At 39.1% G+C, this 25,155-nt stretch overlaps 1 long non-coding RNA gene across 1 annotated transcript in view; it reads left to right on the top strand.

Moving 5' to 3' along the window:
* Positions 1-16,289: 16,289 nt before the first annotated feature.
* The window catches only part of LOC115289242, a 49,267-nt gene continuing 40,401 nt past the window's right edge, over positions 16,290-25,155 (top strand). The window contains exon 1 of the long non-coding RNA XR_003907501.1: positions 16,290-16,317. This is a non-coding gene — a long non-coding RNA (uncharacterized LOC115289242). The remainder of the gene's footprint in view (positions 16,318-25,155) is intronic.

Genomic DNA, 25,155 nt, shown 5'->3' with positions numbered 1-25,155 from the left:
GGAAATGGGAAATCACACCAAAGGAAACACTCATGATTCCATTGATCAATTTTCGATTTGGGACTGTGCCCGATACTAGTCTCATGAACTTAAATTTCAGCCAATGAAGTCAATAATGCTGGATGACCTACATTTCTGACATTTTATGGCAAATGCAGCCTCCTGCCATTCTAACCGCGGTAGCCGCAAATACTCCCAAGTGTGTGGCATGGATGCATTTGCTACTGTATGCTCATTCTGAGTCCCCTAAATTGATCTCCCAGTTTCAAAAAGTATCCCTGAACCCCAAATACCAAGTGAACCATACAATGTAGATCAATAGATTTCTCCAGTGCAATAATTGTTTCTCTCTGGGAGATTCCCATTAGTCCCAGAAGGAAGAATATTTTGATTGACCTCGAGGAACACAGCAGATGTGGATAAACTGTGTGTGCTGCTGACCTTATCAGAAGAAAGCCAGGCCTTGGAAATCACAGGGGAACGCCCTGGGCGTGCGCATGTCGGCTGTGGGAAACCAAACAGCTGGGCAAGTGTGTGCTTTCTTTAAAAACTAACCAAACACCAAACGTGCAGACTGTGCGTGTGAGGAGAAAGAAGTGTTTGAATTAACAATACCTCTTCATGTTTAAACCATTGTGCGGAAGTAATAATATAAACAGAGGTATGTTACAGGCATCCAGGAATATTCAATCCACTAGTAAAAAGACCTTCTACATGAAATCCTGAGGAGCTAGTTTCTTAAGCTCCTGGGGACAGAGGAGAAGCTTATTATGTTACCCTTTAATTTTGTTTTAGAGACAGAGAGCAAGGGAGAGGGGCAAAGAGAGAAGAGAGAGAGAATCTTAAGCAGGCTCCATGCTCATCCTGTGCCAGAATCAAGTCACTCAACTGACTGAGCCACCCAAGCGACCCTACCGCATTACTTTTGAATGCCTCATAGCCTGCTCTTTTTAGGGTCTCTACAGCCAAAGAAAATGGCATGAGGATGGAGAACCAGCAAAATTGATTTCTCATATAGTTCCAACCCGAAGGAAAAGGTTAGAATTACGTGAGAGGGAGGAAGGAAAGAAGAGAGATGGAGGGAAAAGAGAGGGAGAAAAGGAAGGAAGTTAGGAAGGGGAATCTAAAAGACACTCTGGGAAGTCCTGACTTTGGAATTTTTGTCTCCACGGAAATCACTACCCACCACCAATGAGGCTCATTTGCCTGGAGCAGAGGCAGCCGCTACTCTCCTGCCACGAACTGGAACAAGAAACTGAGCACACGGCTAGCACAGAAGAATCACAAGCCACCGCACCTTTGCATGTCGGGCACGCAGGATGTCATCTTGGGCAAAGGAGAGCAAGGAGAGCTCACGAGACGAGCTTTTACAATCTTAGGTTTAAATTATCCCAACCTGTGCAGCAAAACCAGTGCACTGCTGAACAAACAGGACAGATGCATGGACATGAAAATAACCACTTGTCCAATTGCCAGGAGAAGACATACAGGAAACCCAGAGGTGCCTCCTAAGGATGCACAGCAGATGTGGACTAAGGGGAAATTTAAAATATCAACATCACTCATAAAATCAGAAATTGGTTCAAGGCCGAGAAAATTTTCTTTCATTCATTCATTCACCCACCAAACTAGTATTTAAGGCAGCCTATCACGTGACAAGCAGTACATTAGATGCCAGAGATACAGAGCCAAAGTTAGACAGGAGCCCTCAAAGAGCTCCCAGCTCGGCAGAAACAAAGGACATTAGTTCACCACCACACAGTGTAACAGGTAGACCATGCTTAAAGGAGATGGTCGGGGTGATGGAAACGAAAGGGGGGCAGATGGAAAATCGAAGGCTGGTGATGGAAGGAGTGAGGTTGACACACTGAGAAAAGCTACAAGGAGTTAACATCTATTCAGCTTTCATTTTGAACATCTCTAAGCAGACTATGTACATTTCCCCAGCCATCACAGGACCCACCTCTCCCTGTTGCCCTACATGGGGCCAGATTAACATATATAGGCTATGTTAGTCTCTGGCATCACTGGCGTGTGTGTGAAAGATTCCTGAGCTAGGCCAAAGGATGTACTCTCTACCCCTAAAGGTCTTTTGCAAGGGGTGAGGATGTTTTTGGTTGTCACGGTAACTGGCAGGTGCTACTGGAAGTTGTGACCCAGGACGCACAATGTTCCACATCCTGCAATGCCTGGGGAAGCTGTTCATGAGGAGGACTCGTTGATCCCTGAATGCCTGTGGCACCTCATTTGAGTACCTGATTGTGTCAGGCTACGACATTGGCACTTTAGCCTTAATATTTATTCTCTGATTCATAATACTGGCTCCATTTGAATTATTAACCTTTCTAAATTACTAACAAGAACACACACACAAAGAAAAGCATTCCACAAAGAATTTTTATTTGTTACTGATGCTGAGAAAGAGAAATGTTTTGCTACATTTAGAAAGAGAGCAGTATTTTCTTCCCTGAAATAGTAGTAGTATCTGGCTTCATAATAGAATCTTTGTAAAAACAAAGTGCCTTTTCCCACTGCTGTTTCATGACTTCATGCCAGTGCCTCATTAGAGAGACCAAGAGGGCTGCTACCCAAAACCATCTTTAAAGGGGTTAGGTTTTACGTATGACATTGCTGGTACTGTCCTTTTGATGGCAGTAAATGCCATAGAGGGGATGAGGGCCTACTTACTACACACATTAGGAACTAGAACAATGTAATGGAAACATTTCTGGTTGGCCATGCAGGGCACAGACCAGAGTGGGAATGGTTTAGAGCCCCTCATGGAGGCACTCACTATTTCTATGATCTCTCTTCTGGTGTAAAGTCAAGGAAAAAAAGTAATTGTAATGCTCTTGGCAACTCCTGACTACGTAGAAAAGGATGAATGACAAGCCTCCTGGGACTCAAAGGCACACCACTGGTATTTTATAGACTTTCTGATGGCACAGAAAAAGACGAGGGAAGGTCTGCTACCCCAAGGATGATCCTGAAAAATAACCACCCAGGAGTGCACCTGCAGTGAAATGATGACAGTGGACAAGAACTCTGTGGTCCAACCATTATTTCAGTTTTTCAGGTGGTCATACTGTTGGGAAAATGAGACAGAGACAGGTCTTTGTGTATCTATAATCACTGACAAGCAGCAAGGGAGCATTCTTCAGTGACAAGGGCGGACGTTTCCTACCAGGTTTTCCAACAAAAGCATAAAACCACTATCGCCATTTAGCACCCCACTGTCCTTACTGCCAACTTTTTGAAAACATCCCACACTTGATGTGTGCACTCGCTTATTCCCACTCTCACGGTTCTGGCTTCTGCTTCTGGCAGAAACCTCACACCACACTCACTAGGGAGCCCACCGCCAGGCCATAGCTTCTTCCATTCTGTCTTGCTGCCCTTCCTCAAATTCATCCATTCACCTATGCAGTATTTATTGGGAACCCAGTAGATCCAGGTATTATTCTGGACCTGCGTGGAAACAGCAGTAAACAAGAGATCTAAGGTCCCAGTTCTCAGGGAACTCAGAGTCCAATGGGGTGGAGGGGAGATAGATCATAAGTGAGAAATAAAAAATTGAACAGGATCATTTCAACTAGCAAACAAGCATACCTCAAGGACTGTTTTGAAGCTTGAATGAATAAATGCTTTTAGTAAGTGCATACAACGTTAATTTAAAGCTCAGTGTTAGCTGCTGGTTCACTACTATTCTCATTATACTGACGTTGGGTGGTAAAGAAAGGCCTACTTGAAGAAGGGGCATCTGAGCAGAAACCTAAATGGTGATAAGAAACCAGCCAAAGAGAGATTTGAAGGAAGATCATTCCAGACTGAAGAAAAGCCAACATGGAAAAGAACCCAGGGGGGGTCCCAGGAATAGAAGAGAGGGCCATATGGTGCAACATCGTGGATGATGAGAGATGGGCAAGAAATGAAGGCAAAGCAGTGAGCAGGACTGAATCAGGTGGGCCGTGGAAGAGGTAGAATGCCTCCCCATCTTGTGAGTTAGCTAAAAAAACTTGCCCATCCCCATGGACTCTTAGCAAGCTCTTGTCTCCACAAAGGCAAACTAAGCCATAACATAGCTTACTTATGCCTGTAAGTAGAGCTTTTGCATCTGACTGACAATAATAACACACTAGATTGGCTGTCAAGGAACTCTGAAGTGGTCCTTACAGGTTAAGGGACAGAAGACAAGTGCCTTAACTTGTCTATATTTGTCTAGCCATCTGCAAAATAAAATAGATTTAATTAGATATCTTTAAGGTCCTTTCCAGCCTGTGATTTTATATTTCTATTCTTACATTTCTACTAGGTATAAAAACAGATTTAGGCCCGTAGGGCTATTGCATACTTTCTATAAAGCCATATCTTTACTTACCCTGTTAATGGGTCTGCTAATTAGAAAACAATAATAATTTCCTCAAGCTATATTGCTACATAAAAGTAAAAACAACATCCCAAATCCACCTCCTCTAAGACTGATTTTACAAGAAAATGTTATCTACTGGTAAATAAAAAAGGAGGCTTTTCACTCCTTCCTCTGTTCAATTAACAGCAAACACCTTGTCATAAACATTTTTGAAAGGTCAGAGATGGCAACAATTTTGCTAAAGAGATAAATAGTCAAATAAAACCCTGCCCTGGTAATTCCCAGGCTTCAAAAACCAGCATATGTCTGATCAATAATGAGACACACAAAGGGGATTGTGGGATAAAGGGCGGGTCCAATTTGAGGTATTAAAAACTTGCCCAAGTCATTTTTTTCCCCAACATATCCTGTGTTGCAGCAGATAGTGGAGCCATTAACGGGCAATGTTAGAAAAATAAGATTCTGGCTGCGAAAGAGAATTTGTTTTGGGTTGAAGAAGTAAATAATAGTAAGAATAAGGACTTTTCCAGCAGCCAAGGTAAGAACACTTTCCCCTCTATAATAAATCAACTATTGAGCTCAAATTTCTAATGCTATTTTGAATTGTATTTATTATTATTATTGCCTTTTACCTTTGTCCAAGCACAAACTATAAGAGCTCAAAGAATGCTAATTTATTCCTAAATGGGTATTTATACTCTCAATGTGCCTTAGAAACAGCATGCTTCATTTATGTGTTCCTATCTATTATTGTTGGCTTAAACGCAAATTTAACTTCTTGTAATGGAAGAGATAGGTTTACTTTCTAAAATTTTTATTGTAAATTTTAACTTTTTAAATAAGGCATTTCTAGTCATTATGGAAGATTTTCTATTCCTGGCAAAAGTATTTTATCACTTAAACTGCATTACACATTGATTATCTGTTATCTGCTCGTATTAAGAAAGCTCTATCATCAGTTAATGTTTACTAAACAATCAATAAAATCTAAGTGAAACCAGAATAAATTCAAACAAATAAGTGGCTGAAATGCGGAGAAAATTGAGACCACGTCCACATAGAAGGGCGGCCTTTATAAGAACTCATTTCTACCTAAAAGATCTAATTTATCTCTTTTAATGCCATCAAAGTTAATAATGGATGACATGTCTTATAGCTTCAGTGATGCAGCAACTTGTCAATAACACAGAGAATTTAGAAACCAATTCATCAATTCATGATTTTTTTAATTGGACCATGCGTGGTTAATTTTAAGTCATTAGACTCTCCAGTAATAAAACCCTAGAAAGAGAGAGTTAATTAATACAGAAGTGGGTAGCTATCCCCTATCTCCTCAATGAATAAGAGTTCTCGTTCTGCTTCAATAACAGGTGGCACTTTTCACTTGCAGCATTTTTGGAGTGGGGTGAGAATAAGGTATGTGGAATGGGAGAAAGTGAGGTAGGAAAAAAAGAGGTGCCTATGTATAATACATATATATATATAATTGTAGGTCTATGTGAAACTATATACATATAATTTCCATATATGTGAGGTGTTTATATTTATATATTTATATTTCTTTTATGTATATTTAGATTAAATATATTTTATGTATTTATTTACCTATAAATACATTTATGTTTATACGTATTTTGTTCTATGTATATTTACTTCACCAGTGCCTCTCTCCCAGACACCCATAATGAGTTTATTCTATTCTGGGCAAATAGGAAGGAATGCAGCTTTCCCTTATTTCCTTATTCAGAGGGGAGGCAAGGTGGCTGAAGGATTTCCCTGCATCTCAGTTTGCACTTACTGGTAACGCTGCACTGCTACTGACGTATTTGCCTATTGATATTCCATTACTTGTTAAACGTCCATGCTGGAAGCAACCTTAGTGATTATCTGGTCCACCTAGCCCCCGTCACAGTTGGGGAACCAGAGGCTCAGGGACATTAAGAGACCTGTCCAAGGTCACACAGTGGGTTAGAGACGGTCCCGTCCTCCCAATCCCTACACCCAGCAATCATTGCCCCACGCTTTCCTGGTCTCCCCTGCCCAAGAACACATCTTCTGACACTCACAATGGAGAAATTAATGAGTCTGCAAGTTAAAGATTCGTTTTAAGCAAATTGGTTCATTACTATTTAATTGAGGAGGCTTCAGAGCAATAAAAGCCTTGCTTACCAAAACTAGATAGCAGCTCATGAAACATTGAGCTCAAGAAATTCAAAAACTGTCACAAGTCAATAAGTGCTGCCTCTCTGTTTGATAAATGCCACCCTGTAGCTTCAGAAGTATCAGAAACTAATGGTGTCCCGGCACTCTGTAGGCATACATTAATGGGATCAGGAACATAAAATATAAACAATAATGTCCATATTGATTGTTCCGGACACTTGAAGCCCAACAAACATTTGAAAGGTCATTGTACTTGCATCACATTACAGATAAGTCATTTGCTTAAAGCTGGAAACTTGGCTCTCCATGTAAATTTATCTTGTGACCTATAAGCTTAATCATGCCATACCTCTGTTCATTTCCTTAGGTTGTCTCACATGAAAAATATACCAGACGTGCTTAAGCCCATAAGGCATGTTCAAATAAATGACAGTAAACACACTGCCAGGATACTATGTGGGAGAAATCTATTCTATAGGCTGAAAAAATGCCATGAAACAGGATTTTACTAAAGAACATATCCAAAGTTTCTGTAAGTCAATTACTACATGAGCTTACAAATGAATACATGTGCTTTCCAGATGTTTCAAAAATATACAAGTTTAGGAAGCACAATGTCCTAATTATTTTTACTTTCACCTAAAAATTACATTTGACTAGTTCACCCTGGATTATAGGCACTTTTTCCTACAATGAAAGATTTCTTTCTATTCAGAGCTTCTCCAAGAAAATCTGAAAATGTGAAGGTTGTCTGGCTGACCATGTAGAGAAGATACCGCCTTACTGGGGCTTTCTCATCTGCAGCGACTTCTCACCCAAAATCAGGCTGCCAGCTAGCAGTCTCTCTGGACAAAACGGAGAGTAGGTGGAGATGCTCCAAAATCTCACAGCCCTAGTTCCTTCCCGCAAATGATTGGTCCCTTTATGGAGTCAGTATCCCACTGCTGACTTTAGAAAGGGCAAGAGGAACTTGGAAGCGTGGCTTGCCATTTATGCCCCCTAGATGGAAGCAGGCGAGCATGGGAAGTATTTCACATCTCCTCGGACAAGGGCTCCAATGACCCCAAGTCTGGAGAGCTCCTCCATTTGCTGCCAGGTAAAAACCAAGCTTTTAGCTATGACTCTCACCCCAAAGGATGGTGAGGGAGAGCTGAAACAGGGCAAGGTCCTTTGGAGGAAGCTTTGCAAAAACAAAACAAAACAAAAACCTTGCTAGAATCTCCTCCAGCAGAAAACATTCCAGTGTCTGTCGAAGAGTGAAAAGGTACCTGCCTCTAGGGGACAGTTTTCATCTTGAGTATTTCAACTGTTTCCTCGGAGGGAGGCAACCAGATTTTCTTATTCGGAATTTTGCCTTGTAATGTATCTTTTACATTGACTTCTCGAAGATTCCACAACAGCTACAACCAGCCGTTTTGAAAATCAGATATGAATCATACTAGTTTCAAAAACACTTTTAAAATTAATATTACATTCACTAGCAATTGATAACTGTTGTAAAATCATAGATTTATAATTTACTTTAAAATATCATCATTCTAGGGGCACCTGGGGGGCTCAGTTGGTCAAGCGTCCCACTTTGGCTCAGGTCATGATCTCACAGTCTGTTGAGTTCAAGCCCCATGTGGGGCTCTGTGCTGACAGCTCAGAGCCTGGAGCCTGCTTCCGATCCTGTGTCTCCCTCTCTCTCTGCCACTCTCTCACTCATGATCTGTCTCTCTCTGTCTCTCAAAAATAAACATTAAAAAAATTTTAAGTATCATCATTCTAATAACACAGAAATTTAAAACCGCACAGGAAAACATCAGTGATTTATTTGGTAGCCAAATGACCTGATTTTAATATTAAAGACAAAATGTTATAGTTTCCTTAAGAAATAATTACCTATAGAAAAGATTATTTTAAAACGTCTGTAAAACCTGATGTAGACCAAAGGGATTCATAAATATCAGTTTAACCAAAATCCAGTGATTAAACGTGGACTAAAGAGTGAACATTTCAAAGACAACAGTTTTTGCTGCCTGCTTAAAGCAGATTTACTCTGAATATAGGTCCTAAATGTAAACTGTATTAGATTAAATTGAGTAAATAAGTTTGCAATACTGTTTTCCCACTATTTAGATTTCTAAAGGCTCCAAAAACCAGTGTGGCTCAAACACCTTTTATTACAATCAAAACTTAATTAAGATAATCATGTTAATATTTTGAGTTCTCTTTGGACCCTGACAGTGATTATATTTTTTGATGAATAAGTTGTACTCTGAAATACAGGTTGTAACTTCATTTGTCCTAAAGCCATTAGGATGAGGGATGTTGATGCAAACCAAAGGCAGATTTTTAAATTGTAAACTCTATCTTTTAGCATGCCAAAATGTTATCTATCTTTTACTGAGTTAACTTTTAATTGTATAAAATCTGCTGGCTAAGAATCCCCTTAAAAGTTGTTCTCGGTATTTCAGAAACAATTGTCTTTACTTTTTTTACTGTTTATTTATATGTTTATTCCAAATAGAGAAAGAGCAGAGGAGGAGCAGAGAGAGGGGTGGTGGTGGGAGAGACTGAGAATCCCAACCAGGCTCCACCACGCTGACAGCACAGAGCCAGATTGAACCCACAAATGCTGAGATCATGACCGAAGCAGAAATCAAGAGTCCAAAACTTAACCCACTGAGCCACCCAGGCATGCCTGTGCTCTAAATTTTAAACTGAGACTTTGATGGTCAATGAACAATTAAAAAAATATATTTAATTTGAAACAAAAGAATCCTACTTCTATACTGCATACCATTAGATAAATACAAAAAATGTTCAAAGTTGTGCCTTTATATGAAAAACTGTTCACACATCCTAAGACGCAGACTCATAAGGACACTTAAGGACAGAGCCACGTGCACTATCAAACTGAAGTAATTGTGCAGTTTTTCCAAAAAGGTCTTCAGGGCAAAAATTAAAAATAAAAATAATTATATCCTTCCTCTGAATGTTTCCTCAAAAGTTATGATAATCTTTAAGGCTCAAGTCTAATTTGGACTAGTTTTCCTGCGCTGCGACCTCGGAATCTTTCTTTCTTTCTGGGAAACGTACTGTACAGCGCTCTAGGCAGTCACCTGGCAAGGCGCATGGCTGCGTACCCCCGGGTCCTGCTCCTGACGGTTCAGGTTTAGAAAAATGGAACTAGGCTATCAAGATCACCTGCGTTTCAGAGCAACGTTCTCTGCCACAGTACCTAAACTCAAAAGATTTCCTTTTGACATGAGGCGTGTGGTGATGTGAAAAGGGAAATGAGAGTCCCTACTGGGACTGTGAACATCCTCACATTTGTGAGGCCAACTGCCACACTCCGGCTTTTCTTATTCCCTGACAAGGCTCGTCCCAGCCCTCTCCTGGGATGCTTTTGACAGCAATTGCAAACAACAGAGGCCAGCAGGAATGTGTAAGAACAGGTGCTGGAGCCTCCCAGGGCAGCCTGCTTGCAGAGAAAGGGCGTCCTCCGAGCAGCGCTGGGACATCCCACTTCGGAGATGCCCTCTTGCCCCCAGCCATTGCAAGCTCTTGCTTTTCTTTTTCATGCAGCAGATGTTTGGAAAGACTTGTAACAATGCATTAAGGCTCCTAAGTTACTGCTGGCAAATTTTCTTGCTCAGCTTTTAAGGGGACTTCGGTGGGATCACCAACAATATAAAACAAGGATAGGGAAAATTCATCCTGGGCTTTGTGTTCAGATAAGGGAAATAATAATGAAAGGCTAGGACTTTTCCATATTACTCCATTATTCCAGGTTACTGCTTTCCACTTTCCACTGCATCTCAGGAAAAAGGACATTCCTATGTTCAGGGGCTCTCCCCATTCAAGAGGAAACAGATCGGAGAATGCTTCCTCCCAAAACTGGTCAGGAATATTCACGCACCACACACTCCAGCCCGTTAGACCACTTCAGGAGCATCTGGCTCTCAATTCTCATTCTTTTCCACTTATCAAAACTGCTCAGCACAGTGGTCACAGTCACTTGTGTGAGTGAACAACCACTCAGAATGGCTGTTTCGGCCAGCTTCTCCATGTGTGGTCCCTGGACCAGCAGCAGCTTCGGGAGTCACTGCCTGAGAGCGTGTTGGATATGTAAAATCTCAGCCCTACCCCAGACCTCTTCAAACCACATTTAAGCATTTAACCAGATCCCCCAATGATCCTAGTAGATCTGGGTCTGAGAAGCACCATACTACAGCTTCTTAGAGCAACTCCACGCTCAGGGTTTAGAGAGCAAGATGCTGCCCTACACCAAGGCAACATCTTACATTGCTCCAAGAGTGCTCTGGGGCATTATGTAAGCCTCAAACTTCCCAGGAAATAGGGGCAAGAACCAGTGAATCTATATTATAGTTGAGAAGACCAAAGTCAAAGAGTAGGTGACTGTTGGTCACAGAACTCAGACTCAAATTTCTCAAATCTTAGATTTCTGCCCTTCGTGCTATTTCAGATAGTCCCTAAGGAAAGGCTGAGCCTCTCACTTTTGAGCCATGAGAGTTTTCCTTCCCACTGGGATCACTGGTGGGGTGGAAAGAAGACTTCAAATACTGGCTCCACCATTATTCACCCTCATGACTTTGGACAAATCACTCTTTAAAAAGTAGGTCAGAGGCCAAATAAAACAAAGGAGGTTTATAAAATAAGGTTACTAAACTAAAAATAGAAGGGTAGGGCCATGATTTAATAATAAGTAGCAAATACTACAAAAATATTCAGGTCCTAATTTAATTTGTAATCTAATTTCTGAAAATATATCCTAAGAAAATATTCCCAAAGAAGAAAATGTTACATGTACTAAAATGATCATGAGACTATTACTTAGGACAGAAAAAAGATGAAACAAAACAAAACAGAGAGCAACCAAAATACTCTCTCTTCAGGATATGGGTAATGAAATTATGGAACATTTGCTCATTTAACATGATATTCACCAAGACTTGGCAGCAGCATGAAAAATTCTGTTATAATGTCAAGAGGAAAAGCAGGTTATAAAACGATGGTGCATTACAATTCCAAGCATGTCGAGATGGGTACCCTTTTAGAAAACAATGGAAAAGAACTGTGGAACCTATTAGGCTTTATCAGGATCAACAGGGTATAGATGACTGTTTTTTAAACTTTCAGTAGTTATCAAATGACTTACATTATTTCTTTAAAATAAACTAAGTACTATGAAGAGAAAAATGAAAACAAGTGTAGTAATGATGCAACCTAATACAGTTTTTATAAATTATCTGTAAATCTGGCCCTGAGCTCCATGGATAATAACAAGGATAAACATTGGGGTGCTTGGGTGGCTCAGTCAGTTGAGCATCCGACTTCAGCTCAGGTCATGATCTCACAGTTCATGGGTTTGAGCCCCACGTCGGGCTCTGTGGCTCAGAGCCTGGAGGCTTCTCCGGATTCTGTGTGTCCCTCTCTCTCTCTGCCCCTCCCCTACTCATGATCTGTCTCTCTCTGTGTCTCAAAAATAAATAAATAAATAACAAGAATGAACAATGAGCACTGTGTCCGCCCTGGGTGCTGTGCTGAAAACTTCATCGGCATGGTTCATTAAATCCTCTGAGATCAGTAATTTTATCATCCCCACTTACAGGTGAGGAAATCAGAACAACACAGTGCTCAGCCTCTCTGAAACTCAGCTTCTGTTATGAAGCAGAGACGATAGTAGGTATCCTGGCAGTTTTCTTAGGAGAATTAAACAAAATATGGTCTTGGTAACTACTTGGTGTTATATAAAGGCCACAAAGAGAGAGAGAAACGAATACTCTCCCTTTTCCTGTCATGATGGGGACAGAAACAACTCCCTGATTGTGGTGACCCTTACAGACTGTCACCACACTAGCCTGCCTGTCTTGTAGAAGAGAATGGATTCGGGTGGCCTCCTCAAACATCCCTGAGGCAGTACCATTTTCAGTGCGTAAACACTAAACAACAGAAATGCGTGCACACCTTAAGGTGGGATAACGGTGCCAGCAGTATCTGTCCTAGAAATCAGGAGACATGGGCTCTGAGCTGGGTCAGGTCAGTTTTTGGGCCTCAGCTGCCCCGTCTGTGCGATGGGAACACATGGACGGTATTGCTCACCCAACAGGCAGGTCAGCTCCTCCCAGCCGAGGGGTCCACTCTTGCCCGGACAGCCTTGTCCCACACTGCTGCCTAAGTGGCCATCTCAACACCTGACCTAGTCAGGCCACCACACTTCTTCCCCGCCACGAACCATTTGCTTCCAGTTGTCCCTAGGATAAAGCCACATCATCCCGAGTACAGTCCGTAACCACCTTACAGGGTCTGGCCCTCCCTGTCGCTCTCCACTCTCCATTTCCAACCCGGCCTCAACCAGCTTTCTCTCAGATCTTCACACTGACTTGTGCACCCTCTGCCTGGCTATCTCATCTCCCTCCTTTCTGCCCTTCCCCGGGGTGCTTCAGCTCCCTCACCACTTCCACAGGGAGACTTCAAGACCCATCTGGCAAAAAAAGCTCACCCTGTGGCACCCACTTGCAGCTTCATGTCTCTTTCCCTCCAGCTCGTTAGTGCAGTGGTTATTTGATCATATTTGCTTGAGTCTGTAATTAATGTTTCTGTGTGTCCTGTCATTGCGACTCTACTGCTAATAATGTAGCCTCTATGAATGCAGAGGTTTTTTTTAGTATCCCCAATTCTTAGCACACGGCAGATCTTGGAAAAATCTTTGTTGAATGACTGAATATTATTCTGACTACCCTCCCCACCAAGACTGACACAGAACTGTGTAACTAGCACATGCTCAATGAATCCAGTAGACTTGAACTGACTACAGAAGTAATAAACATGACATTTAGATTCCTCTCTTCCATCAAAAGGGAAAAAAAAAAGCTATTATGCTAGACCAGCTAAAAAAGTTTTTAAAAAATCAGTGCAAGAAGCATTTTGTAAACTCTAAATTTCAGTGTAGACTTGCCTCTACCCTTTTTAGGAAGAGGTACAGTGTGTGTGTATATATATATATATATGCATAAAATATAAAATACAGGGTGTAATTGTTACTGAGAATGTAGAGCAAAGTATTAAGTTAAATTCTCTGGAAGGATTTAAACATAACTCAAACGGCCTTTTTACCAAGTTTTGAATAAACCATAGAGTAGGCATGTCTGTGTTTCACTTTCCTCATCTCTATTAACGCAGAGTTTCACCAAATGATCCTTAACATCCCTTGAACTCTGAGATTCTGATACTATGACAATTTAAGAGCCTAACAGCGAGACTCAAGAAAACCTACACACACGTGATGCCAAGCAAAGTGACTCTAAGGACCCTTTTACTGGCCCTGAGAAAGCCCAAATTTGTCTCTCCCCTTCTCCATCTGGAGAGCCTCTCCTCCTGCTCTCTGCTTCTTTTTCCTCTCAGAATGACAGTCAGCAAGGTTCATTTAAATCCACTTGCTTTTCCCTCGAGGCATTGGTCTTCAAATTTTCTCTCTCAGTTTGATGAAAGTTGTTCCCTGCCCCCAGGAGAAAGGATTTCAGGCTGAACACACTGGTGGAAGAGGCATTTACTGAGCAGGGACCCAGACTGTCTGCAAAGTCAGCTTTCTCAGCCTCGGAATGAGATCAGCCCCTCCTAGGAGGAAGGGCCCCTGAGGGAAGCTCAGAGAAGGGGCAGTCCCAACTCAACTATTGTCTGTTCAGACTTTGTTCAAGAGCATTTGTGCCTATGTTCACAAAAGTACGCATATACAGCTAAAGTGTCTTGCAAAACTGATGCACAAAAATTCAATCTGGTAATAATTAGAAACGATTTGTTACTAGTTAACTAGTTTTGACATTGCAAAGTAAATCATTTCTTGGTCACTTTAAACAACAAAATCACCTCTGGGTGTGTAATTTATTAAAAATAGTTTTTCATAAAGCATTTCAAGCATATATATGTTAAGGGCTCTTAAATCTCTGCAAAACATACATATGGCACATTGAGCAACATATAAAAAGTACATACTCATGTTAATATAATCAATTAAAATACATATTTTACAATGTCTTCCTGACAGTGTAATTACCCATTAAACAACAAATAATTACCATAATATAGTATATCTAGTACATGTAGTATGTATAGTATTATGATCATGACACATACGATCTTAAATTATTTTTAGCATTTCAGAAAATTGGAAGGAGGATTAGACAAAACAATAAGTCAGAAAAAGCACAAAATTTAACTGAAATTTTTAATTTGGAATAATTTGCTAAATAAAAGACCTTACTTTCTTCAACTTTGAAACTCAAAACTTCTATTTTATGATTCTGTGTTTATGGAGATTTTCTAAATTTCTGAATGAAACGGTATCTAAATGTAAAGATTTTCAATCGACACCTAAAATTATTCATTAAATATACACAATTTTAATGTAATGCAAAATAAATCTGTACTTCAAATATTATGTAGCATTTTGGTAGCATTTAACCAAAAGCAATGCTATTTCTAACTCCTTTATATTATCAATTTATACACCATCTTATATACAAGTACAGATGAGCTGTAGCACACATGATTTAATTGATTTTATTTTGATTAGGCTTGTTAATTTTTTAGGATTGTTTTTGCTACAGAGAGGATGTGTTCTGAGATTTTTATTTATGAAGCAAGAGTTTAGCCCATTAAGATCTCTATTTTTTTGGAAAGAAGCAAATTTGTTGTTTTATATAGGTTTAATTAAACTATATTAAGAAAAAAACCCACAAATCTTTAGCACGGAGAACTTTCGAAGCCATCCGTGATTTTAGCTACAGAATTGGCAAAAACCGTAACTATGTGCAATTCTTATTTTGTAGCGTTAGTTGTTTGGAGGGCAGTTACACAGTTCTTTAACCCACGCTTTTTTTCTATGGATAACCATTAGAAAAGAATTGAACCTAATTCAGTTCACTCAAATTTGGGAGATCACAGAGTGAATTTCTTACGCACACATTAGTGTTAGGATGCACACAAGTTTAACTGTAGGTAGCAGACTTTCATTCAGTGCTCTTTTCAGCATCTTCTAGTAAAGGCCTGGATAAGAAGGAGGGGGAATAAAGCTTTGACAGATGGTACTCAGCGTTGACTCCTGCTGAGCTCAGCAGGACCTGTGGTTTCCAAGGTTAGGGCTGTCAAAATGGCTCTGTCTATCAAGTGAATAACAAAGTGTAGACCGCCTGTCCGTTTCCTATACAAAACTTAGATTTCATATGCCATTATTGTGCGTCTTTCTGCCGATTTAATAACTTCCAAGGGGAAGAACCGAGGGTTCCAGTGCAGCGTCATTATTTGAGGAACTACCTGGAAAAGGAAGTCTCAAGGGCGAAAAGAGGTAGGCCGAGCTGTGCTCTCTTTCACTTCAGTTTCTCTCTAAGGCTTCATGACTTGCAAAGGACTGGAAAGCCACCAAAGTTTCCCTTTTGGTTAAAAGCTAAATGTGGACCTTTCTAAACTGTACTTAATGGTGTCTGGCTCTCACAAGGTAAAATGTTTCTATTACAAATCCTTGCAGTGGTAGGTACTTATTCAACTAGAAATACTGAGAATGAAACAGAAGATGTTCCTATTATGAAATACAAGGATGGTTTAGATGTGTTTGTCAGAGTCCGTTTCTCACCTCTCAAAGCTCTTAATATTAAAATCACTCCCTTTTCCCCCTGACTCATATCCAGAGCCTTCAAATGGTTGGAGAAAGTAGTGGATGCTGACTGAATAATGTCATCAAACTGGCCTTTTGTCTTGCGCTATTACAACTATTTTTCTTGGTAAGTCTTATGTTTTTCTTCATGTGTATTTTGTAATTTCCGGATTGTTACTGACCTCTTTGGATTCCAATAAAGGGCCAGTTGGTAGATTCACAAACCCAGGCTTTTTATTAAGATGATGCAGAAATTGGGATTGTGCTAGTGTGTCTGACTAAGCTAATAATTGTATATCAGTGTTTAATTCATAACATTTAAAGTAAAACTTCCCATTTTTATTCCAAAAGGACAAAGTAAAATTAAAATGTGGCATTTTGAAAGTGATGTAGTTGGACAGACTTTAGAGAGGTCCTGTTACTAAGCATTTTCACTGCTATTTTTGACAAGCTGATAAAAGGGTATCTTGACCCTTTTTGGAGCTGGTTTGCGCAGACCCCTCCACGCGTGTGGTGACTATTCCTTACTAGTATTTCTGAATGAAGACATTCTTGCTACAATACAGTTGAAGAATTTTCCTCTGCAAATATTTAGTTTATATAAGTCCCATGATCATAATGGAAATGTTATTTGGAAGGATGAATATTATTATGTCCAGTATATTCAGTTACTTTGAACATTTTTCTTTAAAAAAAGGTTTAAGCTTTTTTTAAAACTCCAACCCAGAAGTCTCCTATCTGAGACACTATATTTAGTAACATTTTTAATTTCAGTTATTGAAATTAAAAGGATATTAAATATTGATTAAAAGGAATTCACAAATTGAAATAAAAGGGATACAACTTTTACTTCAGTTTCTTCCAAGAAAGAATCAAATGCCAATTTAGCATAAACTTGTTTCTGGTTGTGCTTTTTTATCCTGGAACTGTATGATGCTTTTAATCATCTCTGTAGACAATAATGATAACTAAACAGAAATTTTGAAAAGAAATCCTAAACCCAACTGAAATTTTCTTCTCTCTTCCTCTACCTTTGCTTTTTTAAATAAGGTGTTTTTCTAAGCTTCTTTCTAATAGCCTATGCCCCCAAACCACCCCCCCCCAAGACATTTTTGTTAATGGTAAACTTGCTAAATCAAATTTGCTTTTCATGTGTCTGTTGTTTGAGGAGTCTCTGTGCGATTTCTTCACATGTCTGTGGGGAAAGTGTGCTTCTGTAATTTCATCCAAGTCCATAAACTATAAGGCCCTGGAAATTAAGCCCATCCTTGGCAAGAAATCAGCAATCCTAGAGGAAGGACACAGAACCACTCACAAAAACAAGCACTGGCCCAGAACACTGGGGGCAAGAAATCAAAAACACCCAGGGTTAACTAATGTAACTCATGTGTTCTAATTCCACTAGACCCTTCAGTTGTTTTTGTTTTTAAAAGTTTTAGATTGTGGTAAGGTACACCTAACATAAACTTTACCTTCTGAACCATTTTTAAGTATACAGGTCAGTAGCGTTAAGTACATTCCCACTGTCAAATGCTTGTCCTCTGGCGGAAGTGGAACTCTGTACTCCTTAAACAACTCCCCATGTGCGTTCCTCCCCGGCCCCAGCCAATCGGCGTTCTACTTCCTAGCTCTTTGAATTTGACTACTCTCTCTATATAAGTGGAACATATAAGTTATAAGTGGAATCATACAGTTATTGGCCTTATTTCACTTAACATAATGTCCTCAAGGTTCATCTATGTTGTAGAATATGTCAAAATTCCAGTATATGTATAAATTACATTGTATTTATCCATTTATCCACTCATGGACACCTGGGCTGCTTCCACTTTTACTATTGTAAAAAATGCTGTTACAAACATGGGAGTACAGTCCTCAGTTGTTTTAGGAAGTGAATATTGCATGCTACAGAGTAAATGAAGACCACGGCACACACTGGATGAAGAATGGCAGAAAAATACAGTAATAAAAATAGCCAGTGTTTACCAAGTGTTTATGATATGCCAGCACAGTGCCATTCTATCACTGGTATTAATTCTAAGAGTGATGCATGATTCTTAGCCTCATTTCATAGAAGTGAAAACTGAAGCACAGAGAGGTTGGTTAACTAGTCCAAAGTCACTCAGCTAGTAAATCACTGGGATGCAAATCTGGGAAATGGTAGAGGGAAGAATATGTGCACTTGAAGGAGGAAAGAAATCACAGAAGTCCTATTTATGGAGCCCCAGCCAAGTGGTAAAGAACTCCCTGACCAACGCAAAGGGTGTGGTTTGGCCAAAAGAGCACTCAGATATGAACCAGTAAAAAACACATGTGTCACCACCTCGCTGCAGGATCGTTAGCATGACAGCTACCCTCTCTGGGCCTAGTGCTAGGGAAGGAGAGGTTGAATTGGGTATAGTACAGTCTGTGGTTTCCGACAATCTCTCATTTCAAATGAAATTTACCATCTAGTACTTAATGACTTGGAGCATTATTTGAGAGATGAGGATATAACTTAAAATGTTTAAATGTATGCTTTAGTCTCCCAATGCTGATAGTCAATAGTTTGTTGATTCTTATTCCACTATGCTCAAATCATTCCTTAAACCCTTTGAACAAAACTAAAACAACAATGACCTGATACCAACAGGAATGTGTGAAGGAAAACGAGGTTTCTTGTTCAGAGGGTTCCTAGGTATGCCTGCCCCAACAAAACAAAGTGGAGAATTCTGAAGACTGTTCATTTCATATACATTCATATGATTAGGGTCATATGATCCCCAAAACCCTGCCACTGGAGAAAATGAGGATAAGTCTGAATGAATCAATGTTTTCCTCTTTGCAGTCAAAATGTATCCCTTATTGTATATCTAGAAACAAATACTGTGCATAAGTGCCCTCATCATCATAAATAGTTTATTAGTGCTTTTGGTTCTATGGTTTATGAGTTTAGGCTATATATCCTTCAGTATTCATTTTCACAGTATAACCTTAACTCTTGAAGTAGTGATTAAACTGAACCCAAGGAAACAAAGATATTTTTTAAATACTTGTTTTTAAAAAAGCAGTCTAAACATTGTAAGTTCCTGGAGAAGAGCATTTGAGTGCCACTGATCTAATTTATAAGTAGGTACATGTTTGAAAACCCATGAAGAACATTTCCAAGAAAAGGCTTTGCAAATTAGGCTCAAGAGAAGACTAGAGTTACAGTACTGTTTGGATTCTTCACAAATCAAGTGACAAATGCTTATTTGACCAAAGTCCAGGTATTTCAAATAGAGTTCAGACTAGTGATCGAGGAGGGCTGCATTTCTTTCAGGGCTATCTGCAGATAAGGTCAAGATTAACTTAAAAGAATGTTTTCATTTACTTTCAGCCAGCATTTACAGGGTTTATGACTTTATTTTAAGCCAAATAATTACATTGGGAACATCCTCCATATTCCTATCATGAATTTGCCATTGGACAGACACTAATTATATTCAACCTTTAGCCAAGTTACAGAATTCTATGATACATATTGCATCTTCCATCTGTGGTTACAGAAGATGTGAATTCTAGAAACCAGACAGAAGAGGGAGCTGTCCATCTGTAAATTAACTGATCCTTTCAAAAATATATCAAATACAGAAGGAAATCCTAACATGATCAAGTCTTACCTTATTTGGTCTTGTGTTTTATAGGAACACGACAAACTTTCTGGTACATTAAAAGCAAGAAAGAAAAGTACCAGAAAAGCCAAACACACTGAGCTAAATTAATGAAGAGGCAAAATGTAGAAACCATTAGAAATCCAGTTTAAAATACATTGAGATTGTATGGTTGGATTTCTCATTATACAGCAAAACATAGAACCAGGACACAGTCCAAAAAGGCCAAAATAATATTCTGCTGCCATACACCTAATATTACCTTCCTATAGATCCTGATCATAAAACGGAATTCTGACTTTAAAATTGGTAACATCTGGAAATAATGGCAAAATAGATAAACTGTTGGGCTGCATCTGTCTTGAAAATGCTATGTAATAAGATTTACTTAATATATTTGAAAGAGAAAAAAAATGTTTTGTTCCCCAATTTGTTGCAACATCTGAAAGTTCATGAGGTTATGACCCCTCTTTAAGAAAGCATCTCCCACCACCTGCCAATACCCCAGGAAAAGCAGTTGGAAACAATAAAACACGTGCTAGTTAACGGTTACCAAGGAAACGGTTCTGGTTCACCAGTCTGAGCGCCTGCGCTTCCCAGTGGCTTTGTCCGAGGGAGACATGCGCCAGCTGTTAGTGAATAACCATTGTTATAGGTCATCAGGAAATCACAGTCAGCAGGCAACCCAGCCCCACTGGAAGTTTATTTCTCATATTTGTTCATCACCAGGGCAATCCTCCACCTTTAAAACATCCCCTTAGGCCGGGTTAACTAAATAATACCCTGCACCGGCTGGAACGTTTAAAAGGGGGCAAAAATTGCAGAAACATCTTTTTGCCCAGCAAATAGATTTCTAACTTGGGTTCCGAATGCATCACCTTCCTACCCCCTTCATTTTCTAGTGGCAATTACAGGCCGAATATCTCAAGTCTCAGTGCCCTTTCAGGTGCTGACTTGCCTTGATAGAACACTCAAACACACACAAGCAACACGCTCCTCCTAGAGCTTTCAGAGATCATTGCCTTATTCCAGGCTGTAGAGAACCATTTGAATGGTAAATGAAGGACTCTACAAGGCAGTTTGAGGCTGCCGTTAGATAAGTGTCTGAGAGCACAAAATAATGGGTCCCTGTCTCAACAATTCACACACTTCAACCAGAACAGCATCCACTTTGACCAATTTTATATTTTATATATTTTTAATAAATTTATAAATTCATAGCTTTTCTCTGAAGCAAGATCATCTTGAAAAACAGATTTCTGGACTTCCATATTCCCATTTGGCATGCACAGAGCTCCGAAGTCCCCACTGCATCCTAACAATGAAAAGTTGAATAAACTAAAAATTCAACAAAGTTGTAGCCTGATGTTGAAGAGACCACCAAAGGCGAGTTGAGGTGAGGCAAAACTTTATTTACACGTGGCCAGACCTGAACTCCAGGTGGTAAGGAGCGGAGAATTGGCCTGAACAATGGATACATTGAGATTATATAAGGCACACATAGGATTCTGTGATAACCAATTACAATCTGATACGCCAATCACCAGTTTTGATGGGAACCTATCACATTTGTTCTTTGCTCTTCTAAATGACCAATCATAGTGGGACAATAAGAACCAATCATAGTGGATTAATAGGAACCAATCATAGTGGGACAGTGACTAAGCAATTTTCTGTAGGCGTGGCCTTGATCAGACCACAGAAAAGGGGTGGGAACAGTTTACAGCAAAACATTCAGTAAGTTAACCCCTTATATTCCAGAAGAAGTTAACCCGGAAGAAGTTTAACTTGTTACATTCTATAAGCTAGCCTATAACAAACAACTCTTCTCAGATTCATTAGAGAAGTGAATTCACAGCACAAACCAATGCCCCCAGAATTGGAGAGACAGATGAATACAGAAAATCACAGCTTACCAGTGCAGAAACCTCCACGGGAACCAGTCCCAGGGCAGGAAAACCTGAACTGCTATTGAGGAATTGCTGGAACCTCAGGGTGGACATGTCTGAAACTTAAAAACTCCAGTAGGACTCAATCATAGGAGGGCTCCCAAAGTGTTGTGAGTTTTGCCTCCAGTTGCTTGACCAGGTCCTTATGGTTTATATCAGAGAAATACTTTATGCTTCTAATGAGGGTAGGGGCTAAAGGAACCATTTTGAAATATTCCAAAGCATTCTGTTCTTCTTAACAAGACCTGCCTTCAGGTAAAACTATTTTACCAGAGCCTACCCTCTACTGGGGTTTTATCAGACCTGGGAGAAGCCCAACTGCAGCTCCCTCTAGCCATCCTATTCCTCCTAAGGTGGGGCTGTGGGTACTAAGAAGCACTGTTGAAATTTACAGTCCAAGGGCACAGGCTAACTAAGAACCTGAGATCTTATTTTAGGACTGTAGAATGCATCTCCTTCCCCCAAACCTTATCATCATTATTAAAGGCCTATTTACTACAGTTCCTTTATACCCAGTACATCATGTCTATTTTTCAACAAAACATAACAAGGCATACTAGAAGGAAAACACAATTTGACGACACTAAACAAACATAAGAACCAGAGTCAGAAATGGCAAGAATGTTGGAATTATTGGATCAGGAAATTTTTTTAAAACTATGTTAAGGAATTTACTGGAAAAAGTAGACAACATGTAAGAATACATGGTTATTGTAAGCAGAGAAATGAAAGAATGCCTTTGATAGGTTAATTGGTAGACTGGACACAATAGAGGAAAGAATCTGAGTTTGAGGATATGACAATAGAAATTTTCTGTTTGTTTTTTTTTAATGTTTGTTTATTTTGAGAGAGAGAAAAAGAGAGAGTGTGAGCAGGGTAGGGGCAAAGAGAGAGGGAGATACAGAATCTAAAGCAAGCTGAAGGCTCTGAGCTGTCAGCACAGAACCTGACACAGGGCTCGAACTCATGAACTATGAGACCATGACCTGAGCTAAAGTCAGACACTACTGACTCAGATACCCAGGCAGCCCTGACAATAGAAACTTTCAAAACTGAAAAGCAAAAAGAAAAACAACTGAAAAAAAAAGTACAAACTTCCAGTTACATAAGTCACAGGAATAAAAAGTATATTATAGGGAATTTTTATAAGATATTATAAATATATTTTTATAATATTATAAAAACATGTACATGACAAATGGTAACTACACTTATGGTGAGCACTGCATAATGTATAGAATTGTCAAATGGTTAGTTGGTTATGCATCCAACTGTTAATTTGGTTCATGTCATGATCTCACAGTTTGTGAGATAGAACCCCGCATAGGGCTCTGGGCCAAAGTAACAGAGCCTGCTTGGAATTCTCTCTCCCTCTCTCTCTGCCTGTCCCTCACTAATGCCCCCTCTCTCTCTCACTCTTGCTCTCTCTCTCTCAAAATAAATATTTTTTAAAATTAAAAAGAAATAAGACTTCATCAAACAAACAGAAATTCAGGAAATTTGTTGCCAGTAGATCTGCCTTACAAAAGATGTTAAAATTCTTTAGCAAAAAAGAAATTGATATAAGGCAGAAACTTGGATCTAAAAAAAGAAAAGAGCATTAGAAAATGGGTAAGTGAAGGCAAATTAAAAAGTTTTATTTTTCTTATTCTTAATTGATCTAATAGATAACAGTTGTTCAAAATAATAACAGCAGCAACATATTGAATTATATACATTTATGTGTGGTATATCTGTATCTATGTAGATATATATACTTATGTATAAGTAAATGAATTACAACAATGATACAAGGGATATTCTGTAGGAATTAGGAATATTTTGTTATTATAAAGTACTTAAACTACCTGAGCAATGGTATATTGTTATTGAAAGTGGACTTGGATTAGTCGTATATTGCAAATTCTAGGAAAACCATGAAGAAAAGTATAGTTGATATGCTAAGAAAGGAGAGAACATGGAATCATATAAAATGCTCTATTAGAACTATGAAAGGCAGAAGAAGTGCAGAAGACAAAAATAGGAGCAAAGAAAAAAGGCAGCAAATACAAATAAAAAACAATGGCAAATATGGTAGACATTACTCCAACTATGTCAAATCACTTAAAATGTTAATGGTCTAAATATATCAATTAAAACACACTGCAAAGTGTATCAAAACATAAGAACCAACTATATATCGTCTACAAGAAACCCACTTTAAATATAAAGACACATGTAGATTAAAAGCAAAGGGATGGAGAGGCACCTGGGTGGCTTGGTTTTCTGAGTCTTGATTTCAGCTCAAGTCAGGAGCTGCTTAACATTCTCTCTCTCTTTCTCTCTGTCTCTTCCTCTACCCCTCTTCCCTGCTCATGTTCTCTCTCTCTCTAAAATAAAAAAAAGTAAAGGGATGGAGAAAAATATACCATGCTAATAGTAATAGGAAAAAAAAGTGGGAGTAGCTATATTAATGTCAGACACAGCAGTCTTCAGAAATTAATTCCAAGGAGGGATGTTACATAAGAATAATGGCATTAATTTTCCAAGACACAACAATTCTTTAATGGGCATGCACCTAACAAGAGAACATTAAAATATATGATACAAAAACTGATAGAACTACAAGGAGAAATAAATGAATCCATTATTTTAGTTGGAGACATTACCTCCCTTCTATCAGAAATGGATCTAGCAGCCAGAAAATCAGTAAAATCACAGTTGAACTCAACAGCACCAACAACCAACTGGAAATAATTGACATCTATAGACTACTTCATCCAATGATAGCAAATTACACATTCTTCTCAAGCATTGGAACATTCACCAATGTTGTCAGTCATAAAACACAGTTCAACAAGTTTAAAATAATAGAAATGTGCTTTCCAACCACAATGGGATTAAAGTAAAAATCAATAACAGAAAGATAACTGGAAAAGTCACAAAATACAGTAGATGGAGACTATCAAACATACTTCTTAGTAATACACAGGTCAAAGAAGAAATCTAAAGAGAAATTTTTAAATATTTTGAACTAAATTAAAATGAAAACACAGCTTATCAAATTTTGTGGGATGCAGTGAAAGCAGTGCTCAGAAGGAAACTAAAAGCATTGGATACATATATTAGAAAAGAAGGGAGCTCTAAAGCCAATCCTCTATATTTCCACCTTAGGAACCTGGAAGAGAAATTAATTCCAAAGTAATCAGAAGAAAAATAACAAAAATTAGAGCAGAAATCAATGAAATTGAAAACAGGAAATCAATAAGAAAAATCAGCAAAACCAAAATCTGTCTCTTTGAAAAGATCAAAAAGATCAGTAAGTTTCTAGCGAGGCCAATGAAGAAAAAGAGGAAACACAGATTACCAATACAGAAATGAAAGAAGGGACATCGATACAAACCC

Source organism: Suricata suricatta, chromosome 4, assembly GCF_006229205.1.
Source record: "Suricata suricatta isolate VVHF042 chromosome 4, meerkat_22Aug2017_6uvM2_HiC, whole genome shotgun sequence".
Classification (NCBI taxonomy): domain Eukaryota; kingdom Metazoa; phylum Chordata; class Mammalia; order Carnivora; family Herpestidae; genus Suricata; species Suricata suricatta.
The sequence above is the reverse complement of the archived record's forward strand: the minus strand, read 5'-3'. Positions and strand labels throughout refer to the sequence as shown.